The 19808-nt window shown below is 37.3% G+C and overlaps 1 long non-coding RNA gene across 3 annotated transcripts in view; it reads left to right on the top strand.

Moving 5' to 3' along the window:
* The first annotated feature begins 2227 nt into the window (after positions 1–2227).
* The window catches only part of LOC118542786 (uncharacterized), a 119288-nt gene continuing 101707 nt past the window's right edge, over positions 2228–19808 (top strand). For 2 of the 3 annotated variants that reach the window (XR_013445608.1, XR_004920777.2), the window contains exons 1-3: positions 2468–2654; positions 3033–4822; positions 7038–7181. This is a non-coding gene — a long non-coding RNA (uncharacterized LOC118542786). The other variant, XR_004920774.2, reaches the window with a different exon arrangement.

Raw genomic sequence — 19808 nt, 5'->3', positions numbered from 1 at the left:
TTAATTTGAAAAAATAGGATATAAAGAGACAACTTGAAAATGTGTGGATAAAATTTCTCATAATCCTTTCCTACTGAAGTTCTTAGAGTTTAACATGCCTGGTAATAAATATGGTGGGGTCCTGTTTCATCTCCAGGTACAGGAAAATCTTTCTGTGTAGCAGTAGAATGATAGAGCTCAGAGACAATAGGAAGAAAAGACCCAACTCGCAGATTGCTTCTCATTTTTTGATTATATAATGCTTTGTGATTTCATATTCTATAACCACATTCATAAAATTTTGACTTCTAATGTTTTCCTTTTCTGAGCAGTAAATATGATTGATTAAGTGTTTAGATTTTGGAATTAGCCGACCTAGATTCTGAAACTATATCTTTATCAGTTTCTAACTGGCTGATCTAGGACCTTTAATCCACAATTTCTGTATGTATAAAATGGGACAAATGAGATCTACCACACAAAGTTGTTAGGAATCTTAAATATGTTTCAGGACTGTTAGCAAGGCTTGGTACCTAGAAGGCATTCATTAAATATTATCTATCCCCCCCACATCCAACTGAAAGAAGAATAATATATTTTCTCAATATAATTCTTTACCCTTCAGCCATCTAAGGAGGCATTTCAGCAGCGAGAGTTGTCCTGAAACCTTTCATTGGCAAAATAACTTAAGTTGTGATATTTTAGGGATGTAAATTTATAATTGTGTATGAGACACTGTCATAGTTATTGTTTGATATTTTGGAACGATATCCCATTGGGTGAGTGTGCAAAGAAAATCCTAGGAGCTTGATTTTCTATATATTTAAAATTTCCTCCATTTTAATTTTTATTTTTGTATTTGCTAATGTTTATATTAGTACAACGGTATGACATATATGATTTATAAATAGATAAAAATCTATGGAGGATGCTTGCTCAAAATTTTTTTACTGCTAGGGTATGAGATCATCTATTTTAGAGGCCAATCACCTGGAAGGTAGTTTTTTACTGTTTCTGTGATTTGGGATGGAGGAAAGGAGTCATAAATCTCACTGCCTGTCAGAACCCACAATTCACTGAAAGTTATTTCAATATCATTATACACAAAGTTTCATCGTTCTTGTGATTTTCAGTAATAGCATTGGTATATTTAAATGTTCCCACCCCAGTCTTTCTTTCAAGATTGATTGAAGTAGGGAGCAAGATGAAGCATTTCTGTATGTCACTGATAGATCTGGGAAGATTTTTTTGTTCTACTGTTTTGGAAATGGAAAATAAAATACAAGATTCTGACTTTCTCTTTTGAAAAACCTAAGCTAAATATCTGGGGACAACAGCAATGTCTACATGAAATCTTCTCCTTGTCCGTTCCTTCAATCCTTCCTTGAAATAAGGATATCTAGGAGATAATGGAGGTGTACTGTAAAGATTGGTGCCATGTAAAATGGTATCAGGATTTAGAAGGTGTTGGAAGGAAGCAGTGGTGTGTGTGTGTGTGTGTGTGCACACGTGCACGCTCACACATGCATGTGCAGACATGCATGATTGTTTGAATTGGAGAACCAACATTCATGGGTTCCTGGTGTCTGACAGAGTCTTTATAGCAGACATTTATACCATCCATTTTTACTTTCATACAAGCAAGATAAGGGAGAAGAGAATTTCTTGCCCCCCTCATGGTAAAAAAATTTTAACAAGTAAAAAGATAGAGGGGAAAATTAAGGTCCTTTGACCCCTCCATCATTCCACAGACTACCAGTATTTTGTGAGTACTTCCAGAAATTTCTGTCTGTACAAGGAAAAAAGTATGTATATTCTCTTTTCACAAACCAGAATCATAATGTGCAAATAGGAATCATACTATGGATACTGTTATCCAAAATGCTTTTCCTCACTTTGCAATATAATTGGGATATTTTCCATACCAGTGTATATAGATTTACCCAATTCTTTCTATAGCCATCAGGGCATTCTATTGCGTGGATTTACTGTAATAAATTTAGCTACTTCCTTATTCAACACTGTAATATCTTCTGTGTGTATCTTTGAACACTTTTCTAGAGATATATTTATAGAAATGGAATTACTGGTTCACAATGTATGCATGTTTAAAATTTAAATCCAACAAGAGTGCATCAATTTATCCTCCCACAAGTGAGAAATTTTCCTTTTTTAAAAAAAATTCATATTGTTTAAATTTTATGGACAAAAAGGCATTTAATTTTCCTCTTCATTGTGATATTGAACATCTCCAAGAGGTCCTTTTATAAACAATTACTGAGGTTAGGGCTCTTTACATTGTCTTGGTTTCATCCTAAACTGTTTCTATACTTAGGGTCACCAAGGAAGCCAGAGTGGAGGCTGTTGGAAGGATGAGTTTGAATGAACTTTGGCTGCTCCATCAAGGAGGCTGATTACTGAGGAAACATCAAAAGCTTCAACCGAGTGACTCATCACCCAGATCCAACAGAGGTAATAGAATAACTTAGAGTGTACAGCCTTTTGGCTATTTAGTCCGCTGTGTGAGATCAATGGTGCCCACGTTCTCTGCTGGATTTTGCTTTGGGAAAGAGATTTATTGGTTAGACCTCACATTACAATGCAGTCAGGGGCTTTGGGACTGATTGCCAATACTCAGACGCATAGAGAAAAATTATTTAACATCTTGGCCTCAGGTAATAATATCTACTTCATGGAGTTGGATCAGGCATCAGATTCTAGGGGGATATATTACTGTCCACTGCATTAACTATCTTTCATGTTGTTTCATTATTTTCAGAGGCTTTACTTTGTTTTGTGTGGTGAAAAGCTTGTGGCTAGAGATAAACCAAAGTGGCAATTTTAAGACGCATGTGAAATAAAAATGTGACTGGTCATGCATGTGGATTATTAGATATAAAATGTACAATATAGCTTTATATATCTAGTGTTAACAGGATTGTGTTCATGTGCTATAATTATGATTTTAAAATTTATTACTGTCTTTTCATGAAGTTCAGATGGTCTGACTAATTTATATTCTCTAAACATTTCTTGTTTTACTCTTTCATCAGATTCCACTCTTAAAATTCACTGCATAGTCTCTACAGACAAAAAGCAAAGGTTCTGCACGGCTACAGCATTTCAGTAAAAAGACAAGGAATCCACATTTTCCTTCATTTTACTCTTAGGCAGTATGTTTTATAGTCTCTCACATGCTTTTCTTCTCTCAAAGACACTTTCAAGTTTAATAATATATTTTTAAAAAGTCAGATAATTTTTAGGTAATAAAATTTTGGAATCCTGCAGACTTTAAAAGAAATGCAAACAACAAAAATCTCACATACAAAGCCATTTACCATATCTATCTAAAAATTACAGCTACTCATTTGCTAGTTGCATTATTATGGAATTGTTAATATTACCTGCTTTTCCAAAGCATTAAAATAAACTTGTTTGGAAATGATGTTATTTGCTAAAAAGAAATAGGGCAGAGTAAGGCATTATTTGTCTTTATGTTGGTTTAAAATTGAAGTACATTTTATGGAAAATGGGACATTTTAAAGGTTAATCTTAACAGGGAAGTCTTTTCCTGTATAAATATAATTTCACACTATGTAATTTTGGAGTTTTTCCTGATAATTTATGGTTTTGAGAAGTACAGGTCTTAGTAAAAATGTACTGATTTGAAGATTTTTTAGCTTTCATTGTGAGCGTACATGGACCAAAAAAATCATGCATCTCCTAGGATTCTTTGTAGTGCATCTAGTCTGGTCAAATGGAATCATTTATTTCAAAAGTTATTGTGAAAGAAAATTTTAAAAAGGATAAATTGCATGTAATTGTGGTAAAGAATAAGCTTTTACTGATCAGTTAGAAAATACCAAAGACACTCTCCGTGCCTTGTAATCAATGGTGGGTTAGTAATATTATTTTGTATAAGAAAGAACATTATTAAAATGTATTAAATTGTTCTGTAGTGAAAGGCATAAGAACATTGTATAATCTCTAATTCCTGCCAGAGAGAGAGAGACTTCGTCACTGGGTAGAACCATTTTTATAGTCTATTCATGTATTCAACCAGCATTTATTGAAGTTATGTTTTTCTTATGTACCCTACCAGGTACAGACTTTGGGGTGGGCCATGTTAGTGTTAAAAAAAAAATCAATAAAGCACACTGCCTTAAGGATTTTACAAGCTTGAGGATGGGAGAGTATAAAGAAGCAATCATGTAAATAATAAATGACAATACAAAAAGAATGAGAAGTAATGATCTAAAGGTAAAAATTGCATAATAGTAAGTGCTAATAGTAGTATAGTGTTACTGATTGCCCATTGTTAGCTAAGGAATTGACTCCCCATGGTGGGCGTTAGGTCATCTCCCCAGCATCCATTCTCCTCTCCTCTTCCATCTCGTACTTACTGTGCAGTTTATGAGTAGAAAGATATTTTCTGGGGTTTGTAATCCCCTCTCCTATGCTACAGTGATTGGACCATTTGGCAGATTGGTTCATCTGAAAAAATTCAGAATTCCTGTGCTCTGGGCAGTGTTAAGGTATGGGCTTGTTAGTCGTTTCTGGACAATGGGCCATGAGAGGTTTTTTGAGGATGTCTGAAAAAGTTCTCCTTCACTATTCTGGGAGAGCTTTTTGAAGTGATCATTTTGTTTACTCTGTTTTGGATGAGGAAGCCTATAACTTAATGATAGTCTCTCATAACTATGAGGGCAAGTAAGGCTTAGGCTGAATCTGACACCTTAGAATAAAGAGCAGAGGGAGAGAGAAAGATATTAGATCCTTGAGCTTATGGCTGAAGCACTGAATCCAACTGAGCCTGAAGCTTCCCTTTCTTCTGGACTTTGAGGTAAGTGAGTCAATAAAACACTTTTGTTTTTATGCCAGTCTGAGTTGGGTTTTCTCTTACTTCAACCAGTCTAAATTATACCCAGGAGTTATCTTTTTCAATCTTCATAACAACCCTATGAAATAGATGATATTATTTTCATCCTTTTATGGATGAGGAAACTAAGGCCTGGAATGATTAAATATCTTGCCCTGAATCACAGAAACAATACATGGTAAAGCCAGGACTTTGCCTGTGTAGTTTAATCCAGAAACCACATTGCTAAGCACTACATCCTGCTGTTCCTATGCTTTCGGGATGCAGAGAGAATGTCTGTCAAGTTGTAGGAAAATTATCACAAGAAGCACTGGATCTGGGCCTGTAAATGGAGCTTAAATCAACAAAAGATGGAACTGAAGTAACAGCTTTGGAATACAGGAGATAAAGTAGCTGTGGCGGGGTCTAGTTCATGTTCAACTTCTCAGGAGGATAAGAGAGGACAGGACCAACAGGAAAGGTGAGGGGTTTGCCCCAGAGGTTAGAAGACAAAGAGTGAGATCAGAAGAAGATGGCATAATGAGACAGGAGAAGTTAAAAGGAGCAAGGAGTCCTTGAGAGGAAATAGTGAAACAGTGGAGGAAGCAGAAATATTGAGATTGATAGTGACCTACCTCTAGTTCCAACATATTGGGATTATGGGACTAAGGGTGGGTTGGGGGAGAAAAAAGCTGGTGTCACCAGGATCTCTGCACACTTAAGAGTTCAGTATTATCATTACTAGGGAAAAGCTAGGTTTCAGTTTAGAAGGGAATGTAGAGGAAGTGTGGCCAGAAGGGTTGAGTGAGAATGTGTGTCCAAGGGTTCAAAAGAACCCAGTGAAGGGTAACTAGGGGAGTCGAGGAGATGTTGGGAGAATGACTGAGCTGGAGAGAAAACAAGGGGGAGAAGGCAAGCGGGCTAGAAGCAGGTGATTTTCAATGTATCAAAATGAAAAAGGCGGGGAATTATGGGAAGGGAAGAGGCCATTTCCAGACTGAACTGCTTCCCAGGTTGTCTTTACATATGTGGGCTCCTTCATAATTCTGACTCCTAGTGCATTACGTCCTGCGGGCAGAAGGAAACTGAGGTGGCCATGGCAACCTGACAAACCTCAAACAATATTACTACTCACAAACATTTGGAGGCTGCAATTCTTTAAAAACAACATTCACAACAGCAGTGGCAGCAGCAACAACAACCATAGTAATTTGTAATTCTCCCCTCTGGAGAAACACAGAGCTGCATATATTATTTTTTAATAATCAGTGACAAATTGACTAATTGCTACCATCCTTAAACCTGTTTTTCCCTGTAGCTTGTCATTATCTGCAGATGTCAAAACAAGTAAAATAAATGGACTAGATTTCCTTCAGATGTTTGTTGATAATAACTGTTCCCCTAAAAAAATAAAAATTGTATGAGGCAGACAAGCAAAAGCTCCTTCCTGGGTTGTTACTTTACAATGCCTTTTTTATCGGTAAATTTCTGGTAGAGATTGTTAGACTCTGCCTTGCTCCTTTTCTAAATCATCAAATACAATGGTTCACCTGGAGAACTAGTTAAAATTCACTGTGGGAGCATAAGTAAAAATGCACATTGCCAGTCCCTACCTTTGAGGTGTGGGTTCATGAGAGCTGGAGTAGGGCCCAGGAATATGCATTTTAAATGACCCCCCCGCCACCCCTCCCAGGTAATTCTGATGCAGGTAAGGCTGTGAGAACAGCTCAAGTCTTCTTGGTGGGCTGGAGGCTGGAGCTTAAATAGGGAGGCGTGCGTCTCTGTTCTGATTACGTTCCTCTTCACAAATCGTTTTTCTTTGAGATACAGTGTTATGGAAAACACTCAGGTGCTGGAATAAGGTCTGGATTTGAATCCTGGGTTTGGTATTTACTAAAGGTGAACTCTTGACAAAGGCAGGTAAATTCATTGTCTCATTTTTTCCACCTGTGAAGTCTTGTTTTAGAATTCTAGAGATGATGTTCAGAGAGTGCCTTATTTAATATCTAGTACCTAATAAGTGCTTACACATTTACTGTTATTATGACCTTGATTTCTATTTTTCACTAATTTATTGCACTTGCCTGTGGGGTTGCCCGCTTATGTTAGCTTATGGAGGATCACATGGGATTGTGCATACACTAGGATGATTTTTCTGTTCTTCTACTACCCACTTTTCCCTTTCACTTTGGCTCTGAAGAGGCTCATCAGTGAATTGCTGCAGGTGAAGAAACAGTAGTGCTACTAGACGGACAGCAGAGCAAAGACCATGCATGCAGTGAGATTCTCAGAAACTCTCATCTTATGCGGGTGCTAAATAGGAAAAGCACAAGACAAGATAAAGGTATGGTGGCTGTCTACATTTGTGTTGTCTGTTGGGGGCACTGAGCAAAGAAAGTAGTCCCAGTTATCTGTTTCATAGCTGCCTTTCCTTCTTGAAGTTGACAAGGTGGGTCGGGTGGGGACAGAGGTTAGAAAAGGATTTTCTTGTTAGCCTTGCTCCTGTTGTGTCCCCTCTGTATACCGGAGACACAGAGACTTGATAAAATGTTGGAGTGAGGGCATGCTCTCAGTTCTGTGTGTACGGCTATGCACTCCACAAAACCTGTTACCCATCCACTGTTTTGGCATGATAGGGCTTTCTAGTTTCACAATTATCATTGGACAGGGATCAATGGGTAGGAGTAGATGTTTTAATTCTTCGCTTGTGTTATAGGAGATCATTAAGAGGATGTAACCTCCAGTTGACCTGAGAGCTACATCTGGGCAATCAGAGCCTCCTCAGCCCCTCCCCTGTCCTTAGAATGCATATCCTGCCCACTATTTCCTACAGTTGGAGCTGTTTTTCAAGGACCTGACCTTGAGAGAGCAATGTGTTGTTGAGGCTATCAATGGTGTACATGCGTGAACCTAGTGAAGGCCTGTATATAAACGTTTAAGATTCTGGCAGGCCAGGGCAGAGATCTGCTCTTTTTGCGTCTCCCAGACAAACCTCATATGTAAGTTCCTTTGCTTGTTCAAGCAGTCACTTACCAGTCTGGAGGGGTCTGCTGCTTTCTCTGGTCTCTCTTTGCCCTTCATGTACAGGGGCCAGTTTGTGAGCCAACAGCTTGGATCATAGATACCCAAAAGAGAATTTCTTGGAAATTCTTAATGTGTTTCTTAACGCACCGGTGCCAAGGGGCTTTAATGTTTTGTCATAGATTGCAAACTGGCAGCTGTGGGCAAACCATTTTAATAGGTGTGCTCCTATTTTATTTATTTATTTTGAATTTTTTTTTGATGTGTGTTTTTGTCTTTATGACATTGACTTTTGAAGAGTCCAAGAAAGTTATCATGTATAACAGTCCATATTCAGGAGTTTTTGAAAGCATTTTAAAGGACACTACATTGGGCCCTTTTATTTCCCAGCCTTTGGTAGGCAATCACTTGTTAAATCTGTGGTAATTAACTCCAGGTGAGAGTGAATGTAAGGTGTGAGGCATTTGTCCAAGGCATGCTACTGGGGATTTGTCTCTTGAATATTTATTTTGGGAAAATCAATATCAAATCCGTTTTTTTTTTTGTGTTCCGATCCTATAGGAAAGTTCAAACTTTGTCCAGCTTTAGACTTTAATATAGAAGTAGAATATCTTGACTAGCATGCCAATTTCGCTTGAACTGTATTTGTATATGATAACCCTTAAGCTGATATAACGACAATTAATTGATGAAGCAAAAATAGTTATTTTTGTCTTAAGACTTTCTCTTCTTGCCAAAGAAAATTAACAAAACAGAAAGATATTTAAAAGGGCTAGAGTTTCATTTGTTTAATTCCTTACATTTTGGGTCCCGAATGGGGGGGTGGGGAGTGGACTGTGAAATATTTGACTTCATAAACATGCCTTCCTTTTGACTAGTTCATCCACTAAGGATGATAAACTGTCTGGCATGAGTGCACTTTAGAAATATTGCCTCATGTTGTAAGCTATTTGGGATTATACCCTCTTCCCATTTTACAAATGTACTTTGGAATTATAAAAGAAATACCTATCAGAAAACTCAGAAACCTCAAACGTAAGGACTTCTCTATTCACTTTTTGCTCTTTTTAAAAATGTTTTATAAACTCCGTAGTTAAAACGAATCCTTGAAGCAAATTAATAGTTATTTAATGTTTGATATTTAAAACCCGTTTCCCTGTCTTTTTAAGCTACTTAGCATAAAATTTACCCTAGTTTTATTCTAGATTGTGAAGAGCAAGAAATCAGAAAAAGCTTTTTTGTTTATTGGTATGGAATTTTTAAAATAAGCCTGTGATCTTCATGGATAACTCACATGGGTAACCTTGAAAACTGAAAATTGTCATTCTTTTTGGGATAGAAGTGTTTACAGCAAAGCCTTAAACTGAAGAATGATCATATAACAGTGAGAATAACCCCTTTCTATTGTAGGATGAGTCAAATTTTTAAAATGGCAATAGGTTATAATATTCTATAGCTACAATGGATATCAGATATTATGAAAATAGGATAGCTAGCAAGATTGAGTGCTTTCCCATGTATCAGGAACTACTTTGCATGTCTTATTTTATTTCATTCTCTCAGCCCTGCCCTATGTACTATTATTTCCCCCATTTTAATGAGGAATCAAAAAGCTAGACAGGTTAAGGAACTTGATCAAGGTCATATACCTCATTTATTTAACAGTCTCATCTTGGAAGTATGGGTTGATTAAGTATCTCTCAAGGTCATGTATAAGTAGCAATTTATTAGAAATTATTTTTGGACATCAGATTTAAAAAGCTAAAAATTTCTTGTTGCATAACCTTGTTGCATAAATTGTTGATTCTCAGACTTTTCATGATTTAATCTGCCTGTTGAGAAATCATTTTTCCTATTGCAAAGGTTCATAATATGTGCAGATTTCAGAGCTTGGCTTGAGTGCCCTGTAAGATGCTTATTGACTGAACCATAGAAAATTCTGTGTTATTAAAGAAAAATTAAGTGAGGTCTTATGTGAATAAGTCTCATGTGAGTTGCTGAAGTAGGGGCTGTTGCTTGTTGGTACTTTTTAGCTCTCTGTATAGGTCATGTCTATGTTCTGGCAGATGGCAAGAAAAGGAATAAAGAGAGAATGTATGCACAGGACATAATTTGTCAAACAACTTCCTCTAAGCATAAAAAGGTAATTAATTAAAGTAAATTATATCAAGTGTCCTGCATGTAATATGAGGACTTCATTAAAAGTAATAATTCTTTGATTAGCTTCCCCTCTAAAGAGAATGTTTTGTAGACGAAATGCAGGACGTTTCCTGGCCTTAGTTCATGTTGCTTTTGGCGCCTGTTGATAGGTACTAATCCATTCTCCTTAATGTAAAAATCCCATAGGCTATAAGGGTTGTGAGGACTAGCATCCCTGGATATGCTCAAGACTGAAGAAGCTTCCAAAATAGCAATATCACAAAAGGATTTCTGGTAAGAGAATAATGATAATAATAATTCATGTAATAGCTTTCTCTGTTTCACTTTGGATGATTACTGCAATCCTGTAATAACTTCATTGGCTATAGAGTAAATGAAGGTGCTTCTTTGACAGGTAAGGAACTTGGCAAGCAACTCTGCCACTATGTGCAGAGACTGGGATTAAACCCCAGGTCTGCCTAACCCTCCAGTCCCCTTCTCTGAATAAATATGCCATATTGTGCCTTAAATAAAACATAAATAGTATATTGACTTGAATATTTCTTCTTTTTAAACAATAGTTTATTCTAATTTTCTAAGTCATAATTAATCTGTCATGTATGTAAGAGTTCCAAGTTCATGAGAAATTATAGGTGCAAACAAATAGGAATGAAAGGTACATATTTTGCATTAGTAAGGATCTCAGCAGGACAGAGATGGCAACTCATAGTAGGTAATTTGAGAAGAGTTTAATAAAGGGATTCTTATAAGTGAATAGGCTAGTGTGTCTGCCCAGGCTGCTATCACAAAGTACCATAGACTGGATGGTTTAGACAACAGAAATTTATTTTCTTACAGTTGTGGAGGCTGGAAGTCTGAGGTCAGGTTGCCAACATGGTTGAGATGTGGTAAGGGCTCTCTTCTTGGCTTATACAGGGCTGCCTTCTCACTGGGTCCTTACATATGAATTTAGAGGAACACAGTTCAGTTCATAGCAGTTAGGGAAGCTACTTGATAGCGCAGTACCTGGGCCTAGAAACATTAGGGAGTTACCATTCTTAGGCCCGAGGAACTGGGGAAGGTTTGGCCACTACTCTAGGCAGAGAGAGAATTTATGTGACAGGAGTCGTAACCATAGCTGGGGATTGCACCCAGCCAGCAGCATCCCTACCCCAAAAAGGAGTGAAGACTTCATTTTCCTGCCTTTCTCTGATTTCACCCTTATGCTTCTCAGCGATGGAAACTAACTGGAAGCCAGAGGGAAAGGATGCCCATCAATGGCATCTGTACATACATAGGGGAAGAAAAATAATTTTTTCTCCACCTTTTTGGGTTCTTAGCTGAGAGTTCTGTAATAAAACACAGATTAATAGGAGGAAAACAAACAAGTTTATTAACACATATATCTCATGTATACAAATACCCATGAATATACTCCCTGAAGTAGCTTAGAATTCAGACTTAAATACTATCTTCATTGGGGAAGGGGAGGTGGGGGATGTGGGCCTCTTAGGGGACAGTAAATGATTTTTGGGAAAGATGAATGGGCTCTTAGAAGAACAGAGGGGAGGTATGATAATCTGTGACAAAGTTGTTCTAGTCTCCTCTCTTGTGATGAGAGTCAGTCTTCTTTTGGTGTGAGTTTGAAGGCAGGAAAAACCTATGTCCCAGCTCAGGGCAGTCAGGCAGGAACAGTTCCCTCTTACTTGCAAAACGGGCAGCCTTTTTGTTCCATTTAGGCCTTCAGCTGATTGGATGGGACCCACTTAGACTGCTTTTACTCCATCTACTGATTCAAATTCTAATCTTACCTAGAAACATTGTCACAGACATACCCAGAATAATGTTTGACCAAATGCCTGGGCATTCTGTGGCCCAGTCACTTGGACACATATAATTACCATCTTACTAGTCTACTATCTGCCTAAAACTAGTCAGATGAGGATTCCTGTCTGAGAATCTGTTTCTTCTCTAGGGAACTGAAACTAGCAGGATGTTTACCTGAGGTTACCACCCTGTGTAATTCATGAGGGTGAGGCCTTAACCTAGCACAGATTTGCTAAATAGCTTACCCTTAAGGAGGACCCCCTTCTTTGCATCCTTCTCCTCTCATTTATCCAGACTCCTATCTCTCTTTCCTTTCCTTTAGCAACCCCTGATCTATCGCTTCTTGATCCCTAACTTCTGACACGGTGTGCTTTGATTAGGGACCAATTCTCTACCAAGAATCCACTAACTCAATTACATGCTCATCCTAAACGTTGGTATTTAAAGCTTGGCCTTCATTATCTTATCCCAAAGACACCTTTATCCCAACACTTTTCTATTCAAGTCACAGCTATCCCTGTGCCCCCACAACAATCGACTCCCTCAAATTGGTATTTTATTTCCCCTCCTTCCCCAAATTGGTATTTTAACACCAAAAAAAGAGGTCCATCTTCCCTGCTTCATAAAATCCTGGAGAGGAGATTTATGACAATAGAGTTCCTTTTGGAGGATCTGTCTTTAGGCAGATAAGGGGAGTTCAGAGAACACCTGTCCCTGAATTTGCTAGTTTTCAAGTGACTACAGCTCAAACTAATCAATATATACCAAAGCGGCATATTTTGCTATCTTTCGCATGTCAACCTCTCAAGGCACAGAGCAGGGTGGAAAAGAGAGTGGAACTTGAAGAGCAAAGGGAAGATATCAAATGTACCTACTGTTTACTTTATCTTGTAACTAACCACATTATGTAAAAGGGGCCTTCTTGGGGTACCTGAGTGGCTCAGTCATTTGAGGGCCGACTCTTGATTTTGGCTCAGGTTATGATCTCAGGGTCCTGGGATCGATTGCCACATCGGGCTCTGTGCTCAGTGGGGAATTTCCTTGAGGATTCTCTCCCTTTCCCTCTGCACCACCCCCTGCTTGCATGCTCTCTTTCTAAAATAAATAAGTTAATCTTAAAAAAAAATAAAATGGACCTTCTTTTTTTTTTCTTTCATTTTTTTTTTTAAGATTTTATTTATTCATTCATGAGAGACAGAGAGAGGGAGAGGCAGAGGCAGAGGGAGAAGCAGGCTCCCCTCGGAGTAGGGAGCCTGATGTGGGACTCGATCCCAGGACCCTGGGATCATGACCTGAGCCGAAGGCAGACGCTTAACCGGCTGAGCCACCCAGGCATCCCAAAATGGACCTTCTTATTCATCTCTCTCCCCTCACATTTTTGTGGGTTTTTTTTTGATGATATTTTTCCTCTCTTGATGTCTCTTTATTTTTTTCTCCAAATTTCTATTTAAATTCTAGTGAGTTAACATATATGTAATATTGGTTTCAGGAGAAGAATTCAGTGATTCATCGCTTATGTGTTCTACCCAGTGTTTATCATAACAAGTGTCCTCCCTAATACCCATCACCCATTTTAGCCCATCTTCCACCCACTCACCTTCCTCCATCAACCCTCAGTTTGTTCTCCATCATTCAGAGTCTCTTACGATTTGCTTCTCTCTCTTTTTTTCCCTTCCCATATGTTCGTCTGTTTTGTTTCCTAAATTACATGTATGAGTGAAATCATATGGTATTTGTCCTTCTGTGACTAATTTCACTTAGCATAATACACTCTAGCTCCATCCACATTGTTGCAAATGGCAAGATTTCATTCTTTTTGATGGCTGAGTAATATTCCAGTGTGTGTATGTATGTGTGTATGTGTGTGTGTGTGTGTGTACACACCACTTCTTCTTTATCCATTCATCAGCTGATGGACACTTGGGCTCTTTCCATAGTTTGGCTATTATTGATAACGCTGCTATAAACATCGGGGTGTGTGTATCCCATTGAATCTGTATTTTTGCATCCTTTGGGTAAATACCTAGTAGTGCAATTGCTGGATCATAGGGTAGTTCTATTTTTAACTTTTCAAGAAACCTCCACACTGTTTCCCAGAGTGTGTACTAGTTTGCATTCCCACCAATAGTGTAAGAGGGTTCCCCTTTCTCCACATCCGTGACAACATCTGTTGCTTCCTGTGTTCATTTTAGCCATTCTGACAGGTGTGAGGTGGTATCTCATCATGTCTACCACATCTTTGGTTATCTCCTCTGTGTCACTTACTACAATGGGTCGTTATCACCTCCATTTATTTATGTATTTTGTATGTGTATGCCTCCCTTCACTAGTTTTAAGTTTCTAAGGACAGGGACTTTTGTTGTTGTTGTTAAAAATTGTACTTCCCTTCCCCGTTATGGTTGGGTGCAGTCATATGGTTTGTTTCAGCCAATAAGTTGTAAGAGATGTGAGAGACACTTCTAGGCAGAAAAGGTTTATCACTGGTACAGTACTGTCTAGACCTAATTCTTTTCCCATTGTCAAAGTGACCAGCAATCTTTGAGATGTTTGCTGCTCTGTCACTTGGCACCAGGAGTGAAAAGACCTGAAATGGCAGCTAATTGGTATGAGGGAGAAATAGACTTTGTTTTTATTTATTTTTAAAGATTTTATTTATTTATTTGACAGAGAGACACAGCTAGAATTGGAACACAAGCAGGGGGAGTGGGAGAGGACTGAGCTCCCACTGAGCAGGGAGCCTGATGCGGGGCTCGATCCCAGGACACTGGGATCATGACCTGAGCTGAAGGCAGATGCTTAACAACTGAACCATGTAGGCGCCCCTAGACTTTGTTTTTATAAATCAGTGATTTTTTTTTAGGATTATTTGCTAGCAGAATATAACATAGCCCTATTCTGACAAATCCTTAATTGTGGAAAGAAGGAACAAACTTGTCTCTTTTAATTTGAGCTGATTTGTAGAGTCTGTGATTATCCAAGTCGCTAATTTACATAGTTTTGAAAATTTAGCTTGTCAATATGTCCTTGTTATGACCTTGAAATTCACAAGTTTAATATTATATTCTATCTCCCAGTGGAAGGATTTCTAAATATAATTCTCATTAACGCCAACGTTCCTTTGCATATTGGAATGACACTCCAGCCCTTGAAATTGTAAGTTTGAGTGAGACCGACACATGAAAGACAGATCAGAATCATGCAAGCTGTCTCTCCTGGGAGGACAGGAACTAATTTGAGTTTTGAATTTATCCTTTTGATGTTCTAATATTCCCAACAATAGTAAGTCATTTTAAAATGGAGAATTGGAGTTGTCTATGTCTGTTCTATTCTCTCATGTCTAGTCCACTCTTGTTATTCAAATGTGACTCTCATGCATTACTTTTATTTCTTGACAAATAGGGCTGTAGACATGTACATGCTTTGTCCTGAATGTTGAACAGGAAAAAGAAAAATTCCCAGCACAGCAAATTTATAAAAAGTGTAAAAAACTTGAAGTTGAGTGCATCTTAAGCCAAGACTATGCTTTAATTGCCAATTTTACTTTATCTTGTTTCGGGTAAAATATTCTTTATTTTATAGGTTTAAATTTAAACCAAACTAATAAAAATATTAACCAACCACAACTGTTAACCAATGTTTTTCAGAGAAGAGATACTTTTGGGGACATAGTAAAGGTATAACCTTCATCTGTCTGTTTCAGTGAAAACCTTAAAAGCCCACTGCTGATCCCAGAGTAGGGAAAAATGGGATTCGACATGAATGTGGACTGATAATTTCTCTATTTTGTCCAGTGTATCCAAGGACCATCATTTAAGTACTAAACTCAAGAGTCATACATGCAAGTGCCCAGAGATTTCAGAATAGGCTCTAGGATACATGAAATATAAAAAGACTTTTCTAAGTGAAGTTATTACTAAAAATAATGAATATATGCCTCCAAAAAATTAGGAGTAATTAGTCATACAAATTCCTGGGAATAAGTTATTTAAATGAAATTGGGATGAAAAGTTGTTAATTGTGTAGGGAGAAATCTGGGTGCTGTGTAAAAGCTGGGTTCATGGTTTGATAAAGAGAAAGACCTCATATTTGTTTTGTTTGGTGGAATTAGGGGAAAAGGATTTTGGAAGATGTTGTTCCTGAGGGATTCATATATAGGAAACCGAGTCAAGTAGATTCCTGTGAATTAACTTCCATTATATTCAAACCTGACTGATTAGACTTTATATATTCTTAACCCTGCTTCACAGAAATTCACACCAACTGTTTATTCTTCTACCTCAGTCCCAGCCACACTTACAGAATGCTGTGTTAGGCAAATGGAGCCAATTGTTAGATTAACAGAGATGACTGGGTCAGGGACTCGATGGGCTGGATAAGAAGGGAATCTGTTAATTCCCAGGTAGCTCTTGGATTGGAACTGAGTAGATAGGTGGGAGGGTTAATACAACCTTTTCTTATTGAATGTCCTCAAACAAATCCTCACTTTGGGAAGTCTAAATGCTGGGCAAAGAAATATATCTTAGGGTTTTAAGCTTGAATTTGTCATATCTTTCAAGACCAAACAACTGTTATTGCTAAAGCCTGCTGAATATTCTGTAGCTGGGAGTACCAAAGCCATGATGACTATACTATTACAAGTAATTTCATCTGCTTTATGATATTGTGAATATTAGTGATAAGCTTCTGTTATTCTAGGTTAACAGAAGGGCGTTTCTCTTGGTGACTGTGAAACACCTGATTGGTTGGACTTGTACATGTTATTTATCAATATGTATTACATCCATTTAATGGAGAACTCTAAATTATTTTCCATCTCCTTTTTAGAAGTTGAAAAATACACAAACCTACTCTGATATGCACAGGACAGACTGATGATGACCATCTGCATTTATTGTATAATATTATTTTTTTAAAGATTTATTTATTTATTTGACAGAGAGAGATAGAGAGTGCAGGGGGAGAGGGGGAGAGGGAGAGGGAGAGTCCTAAGCAGACTCTGTGCTGAGTACAGAGCCTGATGTGGGACTCAATCTCACCACCCTGAAATCATGACCTGAGCCAAAACCAAGAGTCAGATGCTTAACTGACTGTGCCATCCAGGTGCCCTGTAACATAATATTATTTCAGATCAAAGTCTTCTTACAAAAATAAAAAAATCTTAAAAAAAAAAGTCTTCTTAAAGTCTTGTAAGATGCTGAGGCACCAAGAAAGATTAACTTATCTACTTATATAATCTATTAATATATATTATATTATATTATATATTATATAATAATATAATCTATTAATTATATTTATTTAACTATATAGCTATAGATAGATTAATGTGTGTGTGTATTCAAAACTTGTTGAATTAAAGGATCTTTTGCCTTAATATTTAGTTAACCAGGCAATTAAATTAACCACAGTTTCTCAATACTTGAGCTTTCTGCATAATGTGAAATGTTTAGATTAGCTGATAAAATAACTAAAGTACAAAATGAAATTCAAGACCACAGCACAAAAAGTGTTTACCTAACAGTTATTTATCATTAAAATTATGTTTAAAAATAGTTGTTAAAATATACTTTTGTGACCAGTTTTAATTTTTGTATAATAAGGCAGCTAATGTAGGCAGGCATTCATTTAATGTACTGAAGATGGCCTTGAAATACTGATTTTTGAATCTGTCAGTGTGTTAGTGTTATAGACTGATTATGTCTTCCCAAAATTTCTATGTTGAAGTTCTAAGCCCCAGTGTGTTGGTATTTGGAGGTGGCACTTTTGGGAAAATTAGGTTTAGATGAGGTCATGAAGGTGGAGGCCCCCGTTGTGGGACTGGTGTCCATATAAGAAGAGGAAGAGAAACCAAAGCTCTCTCTGTGCCATATGAGGACACAGCAAGAAAATGACTATCTGCAAACCAGGAAGAAGGTCCTTACTAGGAACTGAACAGGCTGGCACCCTTGATCTTGGACTTCTGAGCCTCAAGAACTGTGAGAGATAAATTTTTGTTGTTTAAGCCACACAGTCTATGGTGTTTTGTTATGGCATCTTGAGCAGACTTATGCAGTTATCTCATTACCCTGGTGTTAGTGACCCAAATATCAGGGTTCTATGGTGACTTTTTTGGAATATAAAAGCAGGTGTTATTTCATTTCTGAAGCTCTTTGAAAATTTGGTGGTCCTATGATATGAGTTTCATGGCATGTACTTTGTCAAAGCTTACTTTGGAGGTATAGTTAGAATGTGTGATGGTTTCTTGTGACTTCATTAGGTACCATCTATTAATTATATTTATTTAACTATATAGCTATAGATAGATTAATGTGTGTGTGTATTCAAAACTTGTTGAATTAAAGGATCTTTTGCCTTAATATTTAGTTAACCAGGCAATTAAATTAACCACAGTTTCTCAATACTTGAGCTTTCTGCATAATGTGAAATGTTTAGATTAGCTGATAAAATAACTAAAGTACAAAATGAAATTCAAGACCACAGCACAAAAAGTGTTTACCTAACAGTTATTTATCATTAAAATTATGTTTAAAAATAGTTGTTAAAATATACTTTTGTGACCAGTTTTAATTTTTGTATAATAAGGCAGCTAATGTAGGCAGGCATTCATTTAATGTACTGAAGATGGCCTTGAAATACTGATTTTTGAATCTGTCAGTGTGTTAGTGTTATAGACTGATTATGTCTTCCCAAAATTTCTATGTTGAAGTTCTAAGCCCCAGTGTGTTGGTATTTGGAGGTGGCACTTTTGGGAAAATTAGGTTTAGATGAGGTCATGAAGGTGGAGGCCCCCGTTGTGGGACTGGTGTCCATATAAGAAGAGGAAGAGAAACCAAAGCTCTCTCTGTGCCATATGAGGACACAGCAAGAAAATGACTATCTGCAAACCAGGAAGAAGGTCCTTACTAGGAACTGAACAGGCTGGCACCCTTGATCTTGGACTTCTGAGCCTCAAGAACTGTGAGAGATAAATTTTTGTTGTTTAAGCCACACAGTCTATGGTGTTTTGTTATGGCATCTTGAGCAGACTTATGCAGTTATCTCATTACCCTGGTGTTAGTGACCCAAATATCAGGGTTCTATGGTGACTTTTTTGGAATATAAAAGCAGGTGTTATTTCATTTCTGAAGCTCTTTGAAAATTTGGTGGTCCTATGATATGAGTTTCATGGCATGTACTTTGTCAAAGCTTACTTTGGAGGTATAGTTAGAATGTGTGATGGTTTCTTGTGACTTCATTAGGTACCATGTAGACAATGTAGGGGATGGTTCTTAGTGAGTTGTATTTGAAATAGAATTTAGAATAAAACTGCTTTTAGTCAGGGAAATGAAACTGTCTGATAAATTTGTTTTTTGAGCAGTTCTTTGCTTTTGGATAGGTCTGTCTCATGTTAACTCTAAAAGAGAAGAGCTTCCTTATGAGAAGACTTGAATTAAATGGAGGCAGAAAGAAGAGATCCAGGAATACTTATTTCACATGATGATTATTTGGAAAAAATTCAGGCAGGCAAATTTTTGTCTACACATTAAAAAACATGACTTCAATAGAATTATTATTGGATTGAGTAGACCAATCTTCCCATATGGGTCCAGTGAGAATGAAGTAGAAGCATTGAGCTCATGTTGACCATACAGAGAAATTAGCACTTGGGAAATAGTTTTGTTTCATCTGAAAAGGAGTATCAGCTAGATTCTTTGTTTCCCTTTTCTCCCTGATGGTCTGATATGTCCATCAATCAACCTGAGGTTAAAAAAAAACTTGCATCTATAATAACTGCATAACTATTTGACAACTATTAAATATAGGGGATCTATGCTTTCAGATTTTTTTGGAAAAAGATGCCAAAAATTCCTACCTTTTGGAAAAAGATGCCAAAAATGTTTGCTCATTATCATCTTCCTGTCCCCCTAAGAAAGTGAGGCAGCAGTGGTATTTTTTTTGTTATGTAGCTCATGAATCTCTAGGAATAGAAACAAAAAATTTTTTT

Source organism: Halichoerus grypus, chromosome 2 (genome assembly GCF_964656455.1).
Source record: "Halichoerus grypus chromosome 2, mHalGry1.hap1.1, whole genome shotgun sequence".
In the NCBI taxonomy this organism is placed as follows: domain Eukaryota; kingdom Metazoa; phylum Chordata; class Mammalia; order Carnivora; family Phocidae; genus Halichoerus; species Halichoerus grypus.
The sequence above is the reverse complement of the archived record's forward strand: the minus strand, read 5'-3'. Positions and strand labels throughout refer to the sequence as shown.